Source organism: Trichomycterus rosablanca, chromosome 18 (assembly GCF_030014385.1).
Source record: "Trichomycterus rosablanca isolate fTriRos1 chromosome 18, fTriRos1.hap1, whole genome shotgun sequence".
Classification (NCBI taxonomy): Eukaryota; Metazoa; Chordata; class Actinopteri; order Siluriformes; family Trichomycteridae; genus Trichomycterus; species Trichomycterus rosablanca.
In genome coordinates this window covers 9,735,912-9,755,430 of record NC_086005.1, presented here as the reverse complement: position 1 = coordinate 9,755,430, position 19,519 = coordinate 9,735,912, and the positions used below count along the sequence as shown (strand labels likewise).

Sequence of the window (19,519 nt, the reverse complement as noted above, 5' to 3'; positions counted from 1 at the left end):
CATAGGATTCATGGGCTGGTAGCTAAAAGGAAATCGCTAATACTGAAAGAGAAACATAGTTGTAGCCTAGTGGTTAAGGTACTGGACTAGCAATTGAAAGGTCGCTGGTTCAAGCCTCACCACTGCCAGGTTGCCACTGTTGGGCCCTTGACAAGGCCCTCAACCCGCAATTGCTTAGACATTATACTGTCACAGTAGTGCAAGTCACTTTGAATTAAAGTGTCTGCTAAAAGCACCTGGATGATCCTCAAACTTTTTGGGATTCTGTTCTATTGACAGATGAAAAATTACAGTACACTGGACAACAAGGATCTCATTATGTTTGGTAAAAAGCAAGCGCAGCATTTCATGGCAAGAACATCACACCAAAAGTGACATGGTGCTTTCAGAACTAGAGTAAGTTGCCATGAATAAGCAAACCATGTATTCTACACTCTCTAAAAATTCTGTTATCTGTCTGTAAGAAGAAAGCTGAAGAGGGCAGTTTTAGCCTAGTGGATAAGGTACTGGACTAGTAATCGAAAGGTTGTTGATTCAAGTCCGACCACTGCCATGTTGCCACTGTTGGGCCCTTGAGAAAGGCCCTTAACCCTTGATTGCTTAGACAATATACTGTCACAGTTCTGTAATTCGCTTTGGATAAAAGCATCTGCTAAATGTCAAAGTAAAATGTATAGTTTTACTGACCACATCAACATCTGAAAATCAATCTAATAGCGATGCTGTGGTGAGACCTGAAACAGATCTAACTGGGTGTTTATTAGCCTTACATTTACATTTTCAGCATTTAGCAGACGCTTTTATCCAAAGCGACTTACACGATGAGCGGAACACGATGAGCAATTGAGGGTTAAGGGCCTTGCTCAGGGACCCAACAGTGGCAACTTAGTGGTGGTGGGGCTTGAACCGGCAACCTTCTGTTTACTAGTCCAGTACCTTAACCACTGAGCTATCACTGGCCCCCTTTTTCCATGTTGGTTTCATTTGTACTGTGGACTCCAGTGTCCTGGTGAATTGGGTTCAGTCCTCGTGGTTACTGTGGGTAAGAAGTATGCCATGTTCTCCCCATGTCTATTAGTGCTTTTCCACCAAAAGAACTCTTGAACCGGTTCTGTTCAGGTTTTTTTCAAACCTTGGTGTTTTGTAGAGAACCGACCCACGTTTCCACCAGTTTTTGGGAACCAAGCCTGCGTCACAACGAAAGTAAAGAGTAGTAACATGATGGCGGAGCGTGTAGATTACCTGCGAGCATTTGTGCTGTTGTTACAGATGTTCGTTTTTATGCAAAAAGCATCGTTTAGCTGTTGGTGATAAGAAGACGTAGACGTGTTTGTCGCAGTTGTTTTTTCTTTAGTTCATTGACGTGAGAAGCGTTTTGCGTTTCGCAACCCTCGGCACAAATAGCTGATTTGCTCAGTGCTCGACATGAGCGATAAAAACATAACTAAAGTTCCATGACACGAACATCCATTTGTGTGAAATAACCATCAAACCCAGTCTAAAATACAACACGTGTCTTGGTTTAGCCGTATTAACTTCACGTGTGGTGGTTCTGCAGCTCGGGGTTCTGAATCTGCTAAAAGCTTCACCTAAATAAAGCGTAACGTGGCTGAATGTACTAAAAGTACTAAACAGAAATACTAAACTTGGCTTTGTTATTACTGGTTATAAGTGATCTGTACTGCCCAAATTCATCGGTCATTGTTTTAGTACAACAAGCCACGTTGCGCTTTATTTTTCACGTTAAGCGTTGTTCATACTGTCCGGGTCACTTTTACCACGTCATATAACACAGTTAATCGCTTCAAAAATATCAGCGAAAATCAGCGGCAAACTGGCTCAGAATGTAATCAGGTGAACTTTAAAAGATGAAGGTGGTTTAAATTCTATATAATGTTATAATGTCTCATGTGAAGTGTCCAAACCTCTACCCTGTGAAACGCCCACAGATGATGTCACAGTTCACGCTGAAAAACCAAGTATTCTGTGGTGCCAGATTAGAACGCTAGTTCACTCTGGAAAAGGGTGTGATGGAACCAAGAACTGTGGTTGCTTTAAATTTTCTCTAGATATGAGTGAGTGTAAGTGTGTGTGAGTGATGCTTTTAGCAGATTTAGTGATTTTTTTTTTTTTTTCTGTTAGGACTCCAGACCAAAGAAAAGCAGCCATTAAAGATAAGTGCATGTAAAAAATGAATAAATAATCATAAATATCAGTACAATTTAAGTTAATTTTTTCGTGGTGAATATTGTGTGAGGTTTGAATTTGTTTAAAGTGTTTTAGCACGCTGTCGGTCCATGTTTTTCTCACGAGTGAAGTCTTTTCTGCTCTTATTCAGGACCAGAATATAGCAGACAAAACAGCAACAAATTACAGATTGGGTGCATTAACGCTGATGTACGTGACATGACAAGAAAATAGCACTGGGCCGCGCCTCCCTGCTCTCTCTGCGCCCCAAAGAGATTTAAATAATAAAAAAGCATTAGCTTCCAAACAAACAGGATAATTATGGCCTGCAGTCGTGCTGTCGTTGGTCCGGCATACCGCCGTCGAAGGAAACACATTATTACCACTCCAAGCTCTTTGCCAAAGAAATGAGGGTGACATCAATGTTTCATAAAGTCGCACCGTTTCACATGTTGAAAATCAACACATTATGACATTCGCTCTCGCTTCATTTCTCTCTCCTACATGGCAAAAATGCATCTGAGAAAATAGAGCAAAAAAAAAAAAAAACTAGAGTGTTTCTCTGTTACGAGTAAAGACAAAACACATGCTGAGCCAAATTGGAAATGAAGTCTAAAGGCAAGCAGATATTCATGTTCTAAAATTATATGTACAACACAAACCCTTCATTTCGTCAATGTGGGTCGGAACACAAGCTGTGAAAAATAACTATTTAAACACCAAACTAAATTTAAACCGGAGATTTTATTGCTCAGATGTGATGCAGTATTTTTTTTTTTTTTATCTCCTACGCTTATCACAACCAGACTCAACACTCAGGTCTGATCCAAAATTAAAAGATGTTTACTTGTTGTGAAATTATTTTTGAATACATATTTCGTAGTATTTTAAAGCATTTTTTTGAACAGCCATGACAAGATCTGAGATTGTAAATCAAAATACAGTGGTACCTTGTAACTCAACGTTTCCTAAACTCAGTCTTTAAACCTTGATGCCCTTTGTTGAGAAATTCATATCCTTAAACTCGACGTTTCCCTTAAACCTGACGTGTGTGTGACTGCCGTTTTGTTCAGCGCTTGGCTTGAGCAGTGTGGTAAAACCTCATCAAAGTGCGAATATGAGACGAATCTGCATTTGTGTGGGTGGAATAACCGTCAAATCCAGTCTGAAAGCATCCACATGTATCTGTGTTTAGATGTTTTTTCCTCACTGTTTCACTTTTAAACTTGTTACAGCTCAGGGTTCTAAGAAATTGTCTAAAATGCTTATCATTAAAAAAGCTTTACATAACTTCATGTATTAAAAGAATGACACAAGAACACTAAACCTCTCTTAATTATTACTACTAATAAGTTCTCCCACTAATAAAATTCCTCGTCACGTTAAGCTTTGTGCAGTGCCACACTCCATAGGAAATAACGGCACTGCCTTTACTAAATGGACTACGATATTCCAAGATCAAGCATCTCCACGATTAGGAGACAAGTAAAGGTAAAGAGCAGGTTTTATTGTATTTAACTGTTTCTATATATTATATTTGTGTTATTTTCAGTGTATAAGTGTCAAAAACAACCCCATTATTTTACATTAGCCTAAAATGTATGCAGTTCCACAGGATCATGGAACACATTAACAGGTTTCCCAAACATCCTTATGGGAAAAATACCTTGAAATCTTTTAAACTCAACGCCACTCGCAGAACCAATTGATGTCCAGTTTTAATGTACCACCGTAGTACAGAAATGTGAGGTCAGATGTAGTTGACGTAGGTGCTGCACAACATGCTGGATGTCTTTTTAACATGCATGTTCTTTGTGAGGTGGGAGGAAACTAAATCACCCAGCTAACGCAGAAATGGGGAACTAAAAGCCGACACACTTCTTATACAGACAGTGACTCAGAGGTAAGGATTAAAACTGGGTCTCCAGTTCCTGTAATTGTGCAGCACCAGCTCTATAAGCTGTACCGCCTCCGTAGATTCTATAATGATGTAATTTTAAACATTTTGCAAATATTACATTTGATATATACACCGATCAGCCATAACATTAACACCACCTTCTTGTTTCTACGCTCACTGTCCATTTTATTAGCTCCACTTTCCATATAGAAGCACTTTGTAGTGCTACAATTACTGACTGTAGTCCATCCATTTCTCTACATACCTTTTTAGCCTGCTTTCACCCTGTTCTTCAATGGTCCACCACAGAGCAGGTAATACTTAGGTGGTGAATCATTCTCAGCACTGCAGTGACACTGACATGGTGGTGGTGTGTTAGTGTGTGTTGTGCTGGTATGAGTGGATCAGACACAGCAGCGCTGCTGGAGTTTTTAAATACCGTGTCCACTCACTGTCCACTCTTTTAGACACTACTACCTAGTTGGTCCACCTTGTAGATGTAAAGTCAGAGACGATCGCTCATCTATTGCTGCTGTTTGAGTTGGTCATCTTCTAGACCTTCATCAGTGGTCACAGGACACTGCCCATGGGGTGCTGTTGGCTGGATATTTTTGGTTGGTGGACTATTCTCAGTCCAGCAGTGATGGTGAGGTGTTTAAAAACTCCAACATTTCTGTGTCTTATCCACTCATACCAGCACAACACACACTACCACACCACCACCATGTCAGTGTCACTGCAGTGCTGAGAATGATCCAACCCCCAAATACACAGTCTACAGACTACAGTCAGTAGTTGTAGAACTACAAAGTGCTCCTATATGGTAAGTGGAGCTGATAACATAGACAGTGTATGTAGTAACAAAGAGGTGGTCATAATGTTATGCCTAAATGTTATGCCTAATTGGTGTATATGTGTGTATATATACAGGGGTTGGACAAAATAACTGAAACACCTGTCATTTTAGTGTGGGAGGTTTCATGGCTAAATTGGACCAGTCTGGTGGCCAATCTTCATTAATTGCACATTGCACCAGTAAGAGCAGAGTGTGAAGGTTCAATTAGCAGGGTAAGAGCACAGTTTTGCTCAAAATATTGCAATGCACACAACATTATGGGTGACATACCAGAGTTCAAAAGAGGACAAATTGTTGGTGCACGTCTTGCTGGCGCATCTGTGACCAAGACAGCAAGTCTTTGTGATGTATCAAGAGCCACGGTATCCAGGGTAATGTCAGCATACCACCAAGAAGGACAAACCACATCCAACAGGATTAACTGTGGACGCAAGAGGAAGCTGTCTGAAAGGGATGTTCGGGTGCTAACCTGGATTGTATCCAAAAAACATAAAACCACGGCTGCCCAAATCACGGCAGAATTAAATGTGCACCTCGACTCTCCTGTTTCCACCAGAACTGTCCGTCGGGAGCTCCACAGGGTCAATATACACGGCCGGGCTGCTATAGCCAAACCTTTGGTCACTCGTGCCAATGCCAAACGTCGGTTTCAATGGTGCAAGGAGCGCAAATCTTGGGCTGTGGACAATGTGAAACATGTATTGTTCTCTGATGAGTCCACCTTTACTGTTTTCCCCACATCCGGGAGAGTTACGGTGTGGAGAAGCCCCAAAGAAGCGTACCACCCAGACTGTTGCATGCCCAGAGTGAAGCATGGGGGTGGATCAGTGATGGTTTGGGCTGCCATATCATGGCATTCCCTTGGCCCAATACTTGTGCTAGATGGGCGCGTCACTGCCAAGGACTACCGAACCATTCTGGAGGACCATGTGCATCCAATGGCGGTGCCGTGTATCAGGATGACAATGCACCAATACACACAGCAAGACTGGTGAAAGATTGGTTTGATGAACATGAAAGTGAAGTTGAACATCTCCCATGGCCTGCACAGTCACCAGATCTAAATATTATTGAGCCACTTTGGGGTGTTTTGGAGAAGCGAGTCAGGAAACGTTTTCCTCCACCAGCATCACGTAGTGACCTGGCCACTATCCTGCAAGAAGAATGGCTTAAAATCCCTCTGACCACTGTGCAGGACTTGTATATGTCATTTCCAAGACGAATTGACGCTGTATTGGCCGCAAAAGGAGGCCCTACACCATACTAATAAATTATTGTGGTCTAAAACCAGGTGTTTCAGTTATTTTGTCCAACCCCTGTATGTATATATATATTAGGGCTGTCGAAGTTAACGCGATAATAACGCATTAACGCAATCTCAATTTAACGCGATTAAGATAAATAGTGCCATTAACGCAAATTCTAGTTCATGTTGAGACTTGACTGGTAGAACCAACGTTTTAATGTCGGACATGTCACCGTTTAACATCAGTACATTTAGCATAAAATGTGTTCACCATTTTAATTGTAACATTTCACTTAAAAATCCTTGTTTTCTATAACATTTACACAGATTTTTTTTTAATGCGATTAATCGCGATTAACTATATGAAATTCTGAGATTAATCGCGATTAAAAGTTTTAATCGTTTGACAGCCCTAATATATATATATATATATATATTTTTTTTTTTTTTTTTTTTTTTTTTTTTTTAAGATGCACAAACCTTTAGTAAATTGAGACGAGTCCTGTTACAGCCCCTCCCCCCCAACCACCTTCCATCATGAACTGTTTATGAACCAGTAATTGTTGATGAGTATCTAAAATGCCTCCAAGTGCTCACAACTACATTTTAAAATATTCGCTTCATTTACAAATTCAGATTTTGCATGGATGAATGAGTCCGGTCGGAGACTATCTGCCTAAAGAAGCTCCACCATGAAGGTGGTTGTTCTAATGAGTCTCTGCAAACTAAATCATTTACATTCTCGTCCATTAAGCAGCTCCCAGATCTCACCTGAATAATGCATCAACAATGCCCTCGGTTAAGAAGCAGCGCTGAGCGTCGGCATCCTAAATGACACTTAACCTGATTGAATGGGATTTATGAAATCTACCAGATCAAATATGGGACTGTAGTACATGGATTAGCCTGAAGGTAAACAGCAGCATGAAAGGAAACCTCTCGTGTTATTTGAGGAGCCTCTGGAGCTGCAGGATCACAGTCGGCTTCATCTAGAGTTCATCTTGCCAGCAATGGCCACTATATCAGTCATGAGCTTCTCTCAAAGTACTCCATAAAGCAATAAGCCACGAGAGGCCGTGCATTACTGTGATTTTAGCACGGGGATGACGTTTTTGGCACGACGCGAAGCGGAGTGCCTAAAACTTCTTTCCCCGTGCTAAAATCATAGCAGTAACGCACGGTCTCGAGTGGCTTATTGCTTTTATAAAACGGCGGTCAACATAAAATATAATAAATACAACAATGTTTCATTCATAAATGTATTTATTGTGTATAAACTTACAATAAAGCATTCTTCCGCGACGCCAGGTAGTTCGATTAACAGTGTTGCTAGGCAACATGAGGGCGAAAATAACATTCACTTTTTCTATTCAGTGGCGTATTAATATGGAATGATGTGAGGTGGTCATAGGTGTGCGTTTATCGGGGATTTTACAACGGCTTCGAACGCGGCTCAGCCAATCAGATTTTAGGACCGGAACTGAAAAAATGGACAGTGAGTGTAGAAACAAAGAGGTGGTTTTAATGTTATGGCTGATCGGTGCAGGTGGAGGCTGAAACGGCTTACACATTGGAAGATGAACTTATTGGTGTGCTCTTAGTGCTGGTCCCAAGCCCGGATAAAAATAGAAAGGGCTCTGTCAGGCGCCTGGTCTATGAACTGCCAAGTCCTGCTGTGCCAACTCTGAATTATTGAAGCAGCCAAAAAAAAAAAAATAATAAATAAATATATATATATATAGTAATTAAATCATAATAGTAATAGCAACATTAACAATAATTATTATAACGTTGTGGCACAGCAGAAAAATCCACAAGCTCATTGTTGCTGGAATCCAGGGTTTAAATATCCACTGGTGCTATTAGCCAGTTGAGCATCAAAATACAGACCTGATTGGCAGTGTCTGGGGGAATGCCCGAGGCCCTGCGATGGATTGGCGTCCTGTCCATGATGTATTACTGCATCATGCCGAGTGATTCTGATGACACTAGACCCACCACAACCCTAGTCAGGATATATCAGTGGTAAAACATGACAATGAAATGTATTATGAAGTATTTTTATTCATAGGTGGCACAGTGGTACATTATGCTAGCCTAGATGCAGGTTGAATCTCAGCAGTGCTATTGGTCGGCCAGGCTTCTGTACAGGTTATGTCAGAGGTGAAGGGAGGACCAAAGCTCTGAGATTGATTGCCATCCTGTTTAGGGTATTACCGCCTTGCTCCCTGTCTTGTCACGACCCTGACCAGGATAGCACAACTTTTGCCAATAAAATAAAAAGTGTATATTAATATATAATTATTATTGTACTTATTTTTTCTTACATTCCACTTTCATCAGTTGTATTACTGCATCATGCCGAGTGATTCTGATGACACTAGACCCGCCACAACCCTAGTCAGGATATATCAGTGGTAAAACATGACAGTGAAATGAATAATATTATGAAGTATTTTTATTAATATGGTGCGCAGTCATGTTGGAACAGGAAGGGACCATCCCCAAACTGTTCTCACAAAGTTGGGAGCATGAAATTGTCCAAAATCTCTTGGTATGCTGAAGCATTGAGTTCCTTTCACTGGAACTAAGGGGCCGAGCCAAACTCCTGAAAAACAACCCCACACCATAACCCCCACCCCCACCACCACCAAACTTTACACTTGCAGTCAGACAAGTACCGTTCTCCTGGCAACCGCCAAACCCAGACTCGTCCATCGGATTGCCAGACGGAGAAACGTGATTCGTGACTCCAGAGAACACGTCTCCACTGCTCTAGAGTCCAGTGGCGGCGTGCTTTACACCACTGCATCCGACGCTTTGCATTGCTGCACGGCCATGGAAACCCATTTCATGAAGCTCTGTACGCACTGTTCTTGAGCTAATCTGAGGGCCACATGAAGTTTGGAGGTCTGTAGGTCTGTCATCTGCTGACCCCGCTCTGTCATTTTACGTGGCCTACCACTTCACGACTGGACTTGTTGCACAGGTGGCATCCTATCACGGTGCCACAGTGAAATTCACTGAGCTCCTGAGAGCGACCCATTCTTTCACTAATGTTTGTTGAAGCAGTCTGCATGCCTAGGTGATTGGTTTTGTACGCTGGTGGCCATGGAAGTGATTGGAACACCTGAATTCAATGATTTAGATGGGTGAGTGAATACTTTTGGCAATATAGTGTATGATGATGATGTAATAATAATAATTCTCTTCTTGTTTACTATTTATCTATTCTGGTTAGGGCTTTTATATAAATATTGTTTATGTTACTCTTAATAAAGTTGAGACGATATGTGCTTTAATTTGAAGTAAATACTTACACTGTAACTATATTACATTCCAGAATACTAAAAGGGTTAAATACTTATTTATTTTCTCTTTCCTCAGACTGTGTAGCTTGATAGGTAATTACAAACAAAGCCAGTCAGTCAATTCCAGGAACAAGCAGGTCCCACAAGGTTCAAGAACCAGGCAACCAGGCACAGGAGGAAATTTGGGCATCTTATTTCTTGGTATTTGCTTTAATCAGAGCTGGTGTTGAGAAAGCTCAGTGGGAGCTCTGTGGCCAGACATGACCAGTCTGTCTGTGTCCTCTATCAGCACGTCATTGCTGATAAAATCCAAGACCTGGGCTGCATCCACCAGAGACTTTGAAGGCAACCTTGCACTTAATGCAGCCCAATCTCTGGACAGTTTATCAGACAGACCAGCTGAAAGTGGATGCATTGTTCACTCACACATTCTAATAACCTCCCTTGTAAATGTTAATAAGCTATTATTACATCATATGAGGTTCAAGTGGTCTGCGCAAAGCTTTGATCTCAATCACATTAAACGTCTTTGGGATGAGCTAGAATTTGCAAGTCAGGCCATGTCAGTCAATTATATTTTAGATTTTGAAAGATGGTTGAACCATCTTTTCAGACAATGTGACCCTAATAATTTATTCAACAATCTGTACATATTTAAAAAATTGCCCGAAATATTATTGCATCAGATGTTTCCTAGTTTTTCTATCCATTTTTAAATACTACTTTAAAAAAAAAAATTTATTTATGCATTTTTTTCCCCCTTTTGCTCCCTTTGAGCACGTCCAATTGCCCGATTTAGTCATGCTTCCTCTCCACCAATGCTGATCCCCACTCTGATTGAGGAGAAAAAAGCCAACCCACGCCTCCTCCGACACGTGGGCAGCAGCCGTATGCATCTTGTCACCTACACTATGATGAGTGCAATGCAGATCAGCACTGTGTACGGTGAGACACACCCTGACAGCACTGTTTTTTTCCTGTCTCTGTGCAGGCGCCGTCAATCAACCAGCAGAGGTCGTAATTGCATTAGTCCTGAGAGAGTCCCTATCTGGCTTTTAATCTCCCACACCTATCTGAACAACAGGCCAATCGTTGTTCATGTGGCCGTTCAGCCCAGCCGGCAGGCAGAGCTGAGACTCGATACGATGTATTCGAGATCCCAGCTCTGGTGTTCCAGCATGTGTTTTTACCGCTGCACCATCTGAGCGGCTTTAATTACTATTTTTACTATTTATAAATCTCTTGCCACCTATAGGACACCCAAGGGCCAGATATTTGGGTGGCGTACCATTCTCAGCACTGCAATGGCGCCAACATGGTCACAACTACAACATGAAAGTTTGTGTTGTACTTGTATGAGTGGAGCAGGTGCAGCAGTGCTTTAAACGCCTCAGTGTCAATGCTGCAAGGCCAACAGAGGTCCTGTGAAGTTGTATAAAGGCCCCTAGTAAATGGGGTAAATAGGGTACCGGAGGTATACAGAGTAACAGATGGGCTACAGTCTGTAACTGTGTACCCACAAACTTCATCTGTGTGGCTGGTGTACATATTAGACAGATGCACTATAATGCATCGCTTCCCAACCTTTTTTGCACCACGGACCGGTTTCATATAAGATATATTTACATTTACATTTACATTTTCGGCATTTAGCAGACGCCTTTATCCAAAGCGACCTACATTAGTTACAGTATACGGTCTGAGCAACTGAGGGTTAAGGGCCTTGCTCAAGGGCCCAACAGCAGCAACCTGGAGGTGGTGGTAAGGTCTTGAACCAGCGACCTTCTGATTACTAGTCCAGTACCTTAACCACTAGGCTATGGCTTGTAGATATAAAGATATAATTTCACGGACCGGCGGGGGCGCGTGGACTTTAAATAGAAGAACTGTAGAATGGAAAATCGGTGGGAACCCTGAGCTTTTTTCACTGCAACGAGACGCTGCTCCTACCTACTGGTGATTAGAGACACTAAAACCCCAAGAGTACTGGAAATATAATTGCTCATAGCATTTTTTAATTATTTATTCTTTCTGTGCGGCCCGTTAATGAATGACCCATGGACCGGTACCGGTCAGTGGCCCGGTGGTTGGGGACCACTGCTGTAATGTATATGCTGTTCTTATAAACTGGACGACAGCACTCAAATGAACAACGTCTGATTTACAAGTGAGAAACTCTCAAGATAGAATGTGGACACATGAGTTTGAGCATGTTGGACAATATATTGTAAATCCATAGAAATGAATATAGAGTTGCAATCCCACTTCTCCACTTTTTGTGTCTATAAAAGTCTCCACTTTTCTGGAAAGGCTTTCAAAAGAATTGTTTGCTCATGCAGTCAAAAAGCATTTATATATCATTATTTTTCAATGTGCTTTTGGGTGTTTTGGGCACTACATTGACTCAGAGGCTGTATGTTCAAAACAAAAGAAGTATTGGAAACCCATGAAAAGGCATCACTTTTATTTATATGGTGCTTTTCTGTGTACAAAACAGAAAGGCACCAAAATAGAGCTGTACTTTGAATTTAAATGAAAATAGCAGTTTTTTGTTTTTTTTCCTTTTCCAAATGTTGTCCTCCCTGCATGCCAAGTTAACGGTGCATATATTTAGCTGGAAAAATGCATAAAAACCTTTCAATCAAGGAAAGGCACCTTCCTCGGGACTTTTTGTATTAATTATGGAAATGCATTCAGGCCAAGGCCATTCAGATGTCTAGTGGCAATTGGAATTTAAAAGCTTTTATTTTTACTTTTTTTTTTTTTTTTTTTTTGCTTGTTATTTTCGACTCAAGACTGTGGGGAAATCCCAATTGCATTACAGCAGATCGCGTTCGCAGTCCAATTAGCCTTTTGAGCAATTACTACACAGAAGAAGGCCAAAGCTTTTTAAGATGCATGTAACTTCTGAAGCACTTTAGGTAGGAGAGGTGAAATTGGAAATAAAAAAGACTGTGCAAAGAAATGAAGAATACATGTTGAAATTCTGTACGAAATTAAAGACGTATCGGATGTCCAGGATTGAGCTCCCTTGCTCGGATGGATCTGATAGCTGACTCGGGTATAAAGATTAAAAAAGAAATAACATTGAATCTATGTCTGAACCAATTACAAGTCAAAACAGGAGCATTTCGGTTTCGGAAAAACTAAAGCAAGTTGAAACATACTTAGGAAAACACTCTTTAAGGACTCTGTTAAGGATGCAGGGATGCCAAAGACTTATGGATTTCATCGCACCATTGTGAGCGGCATTATCTTCAGTGAGAGAAACTTTCTTAATTGGAGCTGTCTATAATTTCCCCAGGAGTCCTGTAAATCACAGAAAGAACGTCTGAAGAACTGCAGACACCTATATCTTCTTCTAAGGTCATTTATTATGACTCCACAATATGAAAGACACTTGGCAAAGCAGAGGAGTTGAAAAGAAGAAAACCACTTGTAGGAAAAATATTAGTGCTTGTCTGACATTTACATAATAAAAAAAACACTACTGATTTCTATACCTTCCATACTACATGGACAATACAGGTATCATTTTGTGTGACAACAACAAATACAGCATGCATGGTTGGAACATTATTCCAGCAGACATCGAGGTGCTAGTCCGACGATAGGACCTGAATGAATTTTTGTGAAAATATAAGGTCATCTGTCCAAAAGATTAAACTGAGGTAAAGTTGTTTGAAAAAGCAGGTATACACCGATCAACCATAACATTAAAACCACCTCCTTGTTTCTGTTTATTTTATCAGCTCCGCTTACCATACAGAAGCACTTTGTAGTTCTACAATTACTGACTGTAGTCCATCTGTTTCCATCTGTCCATCTGTTCTTCAATGGTCAGGACCCCCACAGGACCACTACAGAGTAGGTGTTATTTGGATGGTGGGTCATTCTCAGCAACGGAAATTACACTGACCTGGTGGTGGTGTGTTAGTGTGTGTTGTGCTGGTATGAGTGGATCAGACACAGCAGCGCTGTCACTGCTGGACTGAGAATAGTCCACCAACCAAAAATATTCAGCCAACAGCGCCCCGTTGGCAGCGTCCTGTGACCACTGATGAAGGTCTCAAAGGTGACCAACTCGAACAGCAGCAATAGATGAGCGATTGTCTCTGACTTTACATCTACAAGGTGGTCCAACTAGGTAGGAGTGTCTAATAGAGTGGACAGTGAGTGGACACGGTACTTTAAAACTCCAGCAGCGCTGCTGTGTCTGATCCACTCATACCAGCACAACACACACTAACACCACCACCATGTCAGTGTCACTGCAGTGCTGAGAATGATCCACCACCCAAATAATATCTACTCTGTGGGGGTCCTGACCATTGAAGAACAGCATGAAAGAGGGCTAACAAAGCATGCAGAGAAACAGATGGACTACAGTCAGTAATTGTAGAACTACTAAGTGCTTTTATATGGTAAGTGGAGCTGATAAAATGGACAGTGAGTGTAGAAACAAGAAGGTAGTGTACATCGGAATGGCTGAAAAAAAAAGTTGTAATTGCCTTGTCAAAATCCTGACTTGAACCTGATAGAGATGATGTGACAAGACCTGACACAAGCAGTTCATGTCTCTAAATCTGTGTCTGATCAAACAAGCAAAAGTTCTTCCCTAGTATTGTAGAAAACAACGCCAAGCAAACGCTTTTCCGATTTGGTGTTTATTGTTCAAAGTATACGGTGGTACAGCCATTTATTAAATTAATGTTTTATAATATACAATTTTTGGCCCGTGATATTCTAGACATAGCCACGGTTCAGTTAAATCCATTCTGAATGTCCAGAACTAGTAGGAATCATGGCAGGATGTGTTCCTGTGTATTGTTCTGGCGCTCGGTAGTCCTGTGAGAGTAGCAGTAATGAGATGTAATGAGAACACAGCTCACAGGTTTGTATAATTTTCCACCAGACAGAAGAGGTTATACTCATTTCTAAAGGGGAAGCCTGGAATTCCTTGGTTCATCACCACACAGGCTTATTTAGAAAGCTAAATAAGAAATCTAAATACCATTGAGAACTGCACAATATAATACACAATACAACCAAAAGTATATAGACACCTGTCTATGAGCTTGTTGGACACCACATTTCAAAAGCATAGGCATTAACATTGAGATCTCCCCCCTCTCATTTGTATCTAAAACAGCCTTTACCATTTGGGGACGGGTTTCTATAAGAGTATTAGAAAGACTTTGGTATTCTGACATTAGAATAGCAGGAACAACATTCTGCTAACAGGGTGTTGGGTGGCAAAGACTCACTGATGCCAGGAGTTAAAAAAGGCCATGTCGTTTGGTAGTATGGACTAACCAAAAGCTAGTCGACTGTAGATACTTTTAATACTGGTAATGATGTGCATGTGGTACAACATAGTGCAGGGGGGTGTCAAACTCATTTTCACTGAGGGCCACATCTGCATTATGGTGGCCCTCAAAGGGCCGATTGTAAAGTATCCTGCTGTGATTGCAGTCTGCCTTTTAAGTCTTGGACAATTTGTTTTTCTTGGAGGCTAAATTCTGTGTTTGGTGTCAGAATGCCAAATTCATACTGTATATTTATAATGTATATCACTGTATATCAATGTATATATATGGTACTGGATTAGTAATCGAAAGGTTGCTGGTTCAAACGTCACCCCTGCCAGGTTGCCATTGTTTGGCCCTTGAGCAAGGCCTTTAACCCTCAATTGCTTAGATAATATACCATCACAGTTCTGTAGGTCGCTTTGAATAAAAGCATCACCTAAATGCCAAAAATGTACATTTATATTGTACTCCTTTACCACAGACACGGCCTCATAACACAAGAGACGTGCCGGTTTCTCTTCTTGAAGCACAAACTTGTATTCACTTTCCCATCTTTCATTAAATTCTCTTTTTTCTGCTTCAATTTTCTCTTCTTGTACATTTTGGGATTGTAAATATTTCACAACAAAACCGTTTCAGTTAAATGCTGATGTGGAAACACTGGCATCTAGTGGCGGGATGCAGTCACTTTGTGGGTCAAAAATCAGCATGCATTATGAGAGATGCAGTTTATAAATGATTTTACGGTGTATTTTACAGCCATCATACGTCTTTTAAGCTCTCGCGGGCTACATAAAATGATGTGGCAGGCCTAAATTTGACACATGTAATGTAGTGCATTGAACCCTTCTGTGTATAGTTCTTTCCAGTAAAAGTGCCCAACGTAACCTAACCTAGTGCCTACAATGGGAAAGATAGTACCAAAACTCAATGTTGGAGCAATGCATGCAAAAAAGTCACCTGGTCAAATGTTTCTCATTTTTTTTACTACATTATGTGGTCAGAAGGGCGGATCTGCATCGTTTATCCAGAGGATAGATGACACCAGGAGGCACTGTAGAACGATCAACATCACAGCATACAGGAGAAAAAAAAGGATCTACGGGTAATGCCTACTGGTAATGACACTTTCAGAGTTTTTGTTGATTCCATGCCTTTGAGGATCAGAGCTGTTTTATCAGCGTATTAGGCAGGTGGTCATAGTCTTTCGGCTCATCAGTGTATTTGAGGTGCAATCCAAAGTTCATGTATGTTACAGATTTTCTTTTTTCTTTTTATAATGATGTTTACCTAAATTCAGTGGAATATAAGTTCCCCCTGCCCAGGGTACACAATTAGCCAAATTTACAAAAACTAAAATGCATTCAACATTGTTTTGTTGTTTAAGCTTTAGTACTTTATCACAAGCCAGTTAAAATAACATTACTGTGGCTAAAATTGGTATCCCAACCCTGCCTCAGTCTGTGCTTTTACAGATCAACTTCATTGTAGTTTGTAAATAGAAACACAAATCTGCAACATACAGCGTTCCAGTAAGCAGATAAATTGGTAGCAGTTGAGGGAATCGGGATCGGGTTCAAAAGGAGGATCCACCTAAGGATGCAAGCAATGATGGGTTGTGGCACACCACCTTGTGTCAAACCTCAGAATTGCCAAATAATTTAGTCTGTCTCCATCTACTGTTTATAATACTGTGAAAAGATTCAGGGAATCTGGAGAGATTTATTCAGTAAAAGCTGTTCAAAATGGCAAAGCTACCACGTTACAAGAAATAATACAATAACCTTAATAAAAACAAATAAACTCAACTGATTCTTTAACTAAGATTAAAAGAAAATTGGTCATTTGCACAACTACCTAAAATATGGATAAAACTACATTATTATTATTTAAACACATTTTATTAAAGTTATTGCATTGAGATTTTATTACAATCTTTTTTTATTATATATATTTCTTATTTATATGGCAGTGCAGTTGAAGGTCAAACTAATTTAAGTTAGTCCAGATTGTAGACAGCGTGAGAGGTGTAGTGTCACGTCAGATTTGCCCCCGTTGAACACCTGGGTGTTATGGAACTATTCCTGTACTGCTTAGAGATACACAGGAGCATGTGTGAGGGATCTGACCCAGGAACCATGTGGGTTAGAATAAGTGAACTCAGAGAAAATGGGCTTTTCAGGAGCGGTGCACAAATCAATGCTTACAAAGGAGTGATGCAGGCTAAGAGAGTGCTGAAGAAAGGAGCCGAGGATTGAGTGGATATAGCGGAGTGATGGAGATCCAGGGGTCAAGGTATGGGTACACAGTGAGGGGGTTGGATTTCGAAACAGAATTGTGGGATTGACTCTGAAGACAACCTGCCTTCTTCTTCTTCTTCTTCTTTTTTTCTTTTAAACGTTTAAGCCTGAATGCTGCTGTGATGCTCCCAGTCAAAGATGCAGTGTATCTGGGAACTGACACACCATCTGGTGTTTGTGTGTGTGTGTGTGCGTTATTCTTTGACAAGGGATGTAAATGTGTTGACAGAACATTAAGGATTTATGAAGGTGTAACACGCATTACCTGCCATCGTCCCTAAAGTCTAATAAACACTGAATATCTTTATTAAGTGTCTTTATTTACCATCTGTCAGCATGTGCTCTGTAAGTGAGTGGCTACCTTCTACATTTCAATGAAATTCAAAACTGTATCCTCGATGTTTAAAAGTATGTGGACACCTGTCACTGGCTGGTTGGAAATTCCATTTCAAAAACGTTCTGTGGGGTAAAGTTGAAGGCTGCTGGTGTTCCACCACACCACACTTGTCATACCATGAAGTCTGTCTGAAAACCAACTGAGCTGCCTTGCTGCCTACTGCCTAAAAGGGTTCTAACTGACATCAAACTTTAGGCAGTATTTAGATGCTGCCCTGTCATGGACTGGCATTTTGTCTGTGGTGTTTCCTACCTTTTGCCTAGTAAATTGTACCCACTGTGACCCTGTGTGAGATGAAATGGTGGTCAAATAGGCAGTGTATGAATGAATACATAATTTAGATGTGCTACCCAGACAGCAATTATGTCATCAGCTGTCCCTGTCAAGCGCCACAGTGTTATCATACCAAGCTAACAGAGTTAGCCTCAGGCCATTTAAACCAATAGGCCAAGGCCACACAACCCTCTAGCACAGCGCTTCTCAATCTTTTTTGCACCACGGACCGGTTTCATATAAAATATTATTCCACGGACTTAAAATAGAATAACTGTACTGCTCACAAATGAGCTTTTTTCGCTGTAACGAGACGCTGCTTTCACCTGGGGGTGATATGAGATGATAAACGCCCATGTGTTGGAAATAAAAGCAGTGTTTTCATTGCTGATGTAGCGATCTCTAATTCTGTATTCTTTCTGTGCGGCCCGGTAATAAATGACCCAAGTCCGGTGGTTGTGGACCTCTGCTCTATCACACCACCGTGTGTGGAAATTGTTACATTGTTACTGACTAGGGCTGGCTCGATACCACTTTATGTCCAATACCAATACTGCAGCTGAGTATCTGCCCATACCGATACCAATGTGATAGTCATTTCTTCTCTCAAACAACTAAGCAGTAATAATACATGTCTCAATGCACCATGGTTAAACTAGCTATCTAAATAACAATGCTCAGACTGTGAAGCAAATATTTTAAAGAAATAAATACAGAACCTACAACATCACACTTATGTAAAACAGCTGTTCTTATTTTCACTTTTACACACAACATTTAGCAGCATTTTTGGTTTCACTTACGTTCGAGCTGTTGTTCACGTGACACACTTCGCTTTACGGCGTGTCATCCAAAGTGTCTACAATTGGAAGATGTTGTCAAACATGATGGACCAAATAGAATTGACGCAGAGTTTGGTTGAGATTTTCTGTTAAAGTTCTGTCACATTTTTAGATTAAACCCTGCTGTATTTTGAAGAGGACATCTGTGACTAAACGGGAAATGGTGTCGTTTGTTTTATTTCATAACACTGATGGATTAATCGTTGAGGATGTGAGAAGATAGGTTTTCTTTATCTCAGGTGAGTGATTTATCATTTATAAAGTGATTTTTATTGTGTTTAAACAGTGTTTTTAGATGTGGCAGTAGTAGATGATTTTTTTTTACAATGCTAAAGGTTTAAGTAGATCAGTGTGTTTTAATTTGTGAATGGCTCTTGCAGATGAGTCATCGTCATCAAGATGCACCTTGTTACGGCAGTTGCAGAGTGAGTGGCAATAAACGGCGCATTGTTGAAGTGTATCTTCGTGTGTTATTTGCTTTACATACAAACAATGGCCTTATTTACATTAAGTGTTATTTACATTAAGCAACAGTATCAGATTATACATTTCTTTCCTTCCGATATCTGATCCAGTGATTTGGGCCAATATCGGATTGATGCAGAGTATCGGATTGGTGCCAGCCCTGTTATTGACCAATCTAAACCCCAAAATTGCAAATAAATGACACTTAAATAAAATGTAATGAGAATTAATTGCATCTGAAAATGACTCCACTCGCTGCTTTTTTTTTTGTCCGTCATATTATGAGAAAGTTTAAGCCTGCTGGGATTGCCCTCGCAGTTGAGGCAGAATATCGCTAAGAATAAGGTATCTAAGAATTTAGACAGCCTTCTTCTCGGGAGTGCGTGTAGGATGATGTGAAAAGCTGTCAATGTAGAGAACTCACTAGGTT

The 19,519-nt window shown here is 40.6% G+C and overlaps 1 long non-coding RNA gene across 1 annotated transcript in view; it reads left to right on the top strand.

The window, feature by feature from the left end:
* LOC134332950 (uncharacterized) overlaps positions 1 to 19,303 on the top strand; it is a 53,723-nt gene extending 34,420 nt beyond the window's left edge. Inside the window, exons 2-3 of the long non-coding RNA XR_010015322.1 lie at positions 18,737 to 18,863; positions 19,005 to 19,303. This is a non-coding gene — a long non-coding RNA (uncharacterized LOC134332950). The remainder of the gene's footprint in view (positions 1 to 18,736; positions 18,864 to 19,004) is intronic.
* Positions 19,304 to 19,519: the final 216 nt, after the last annotated feature.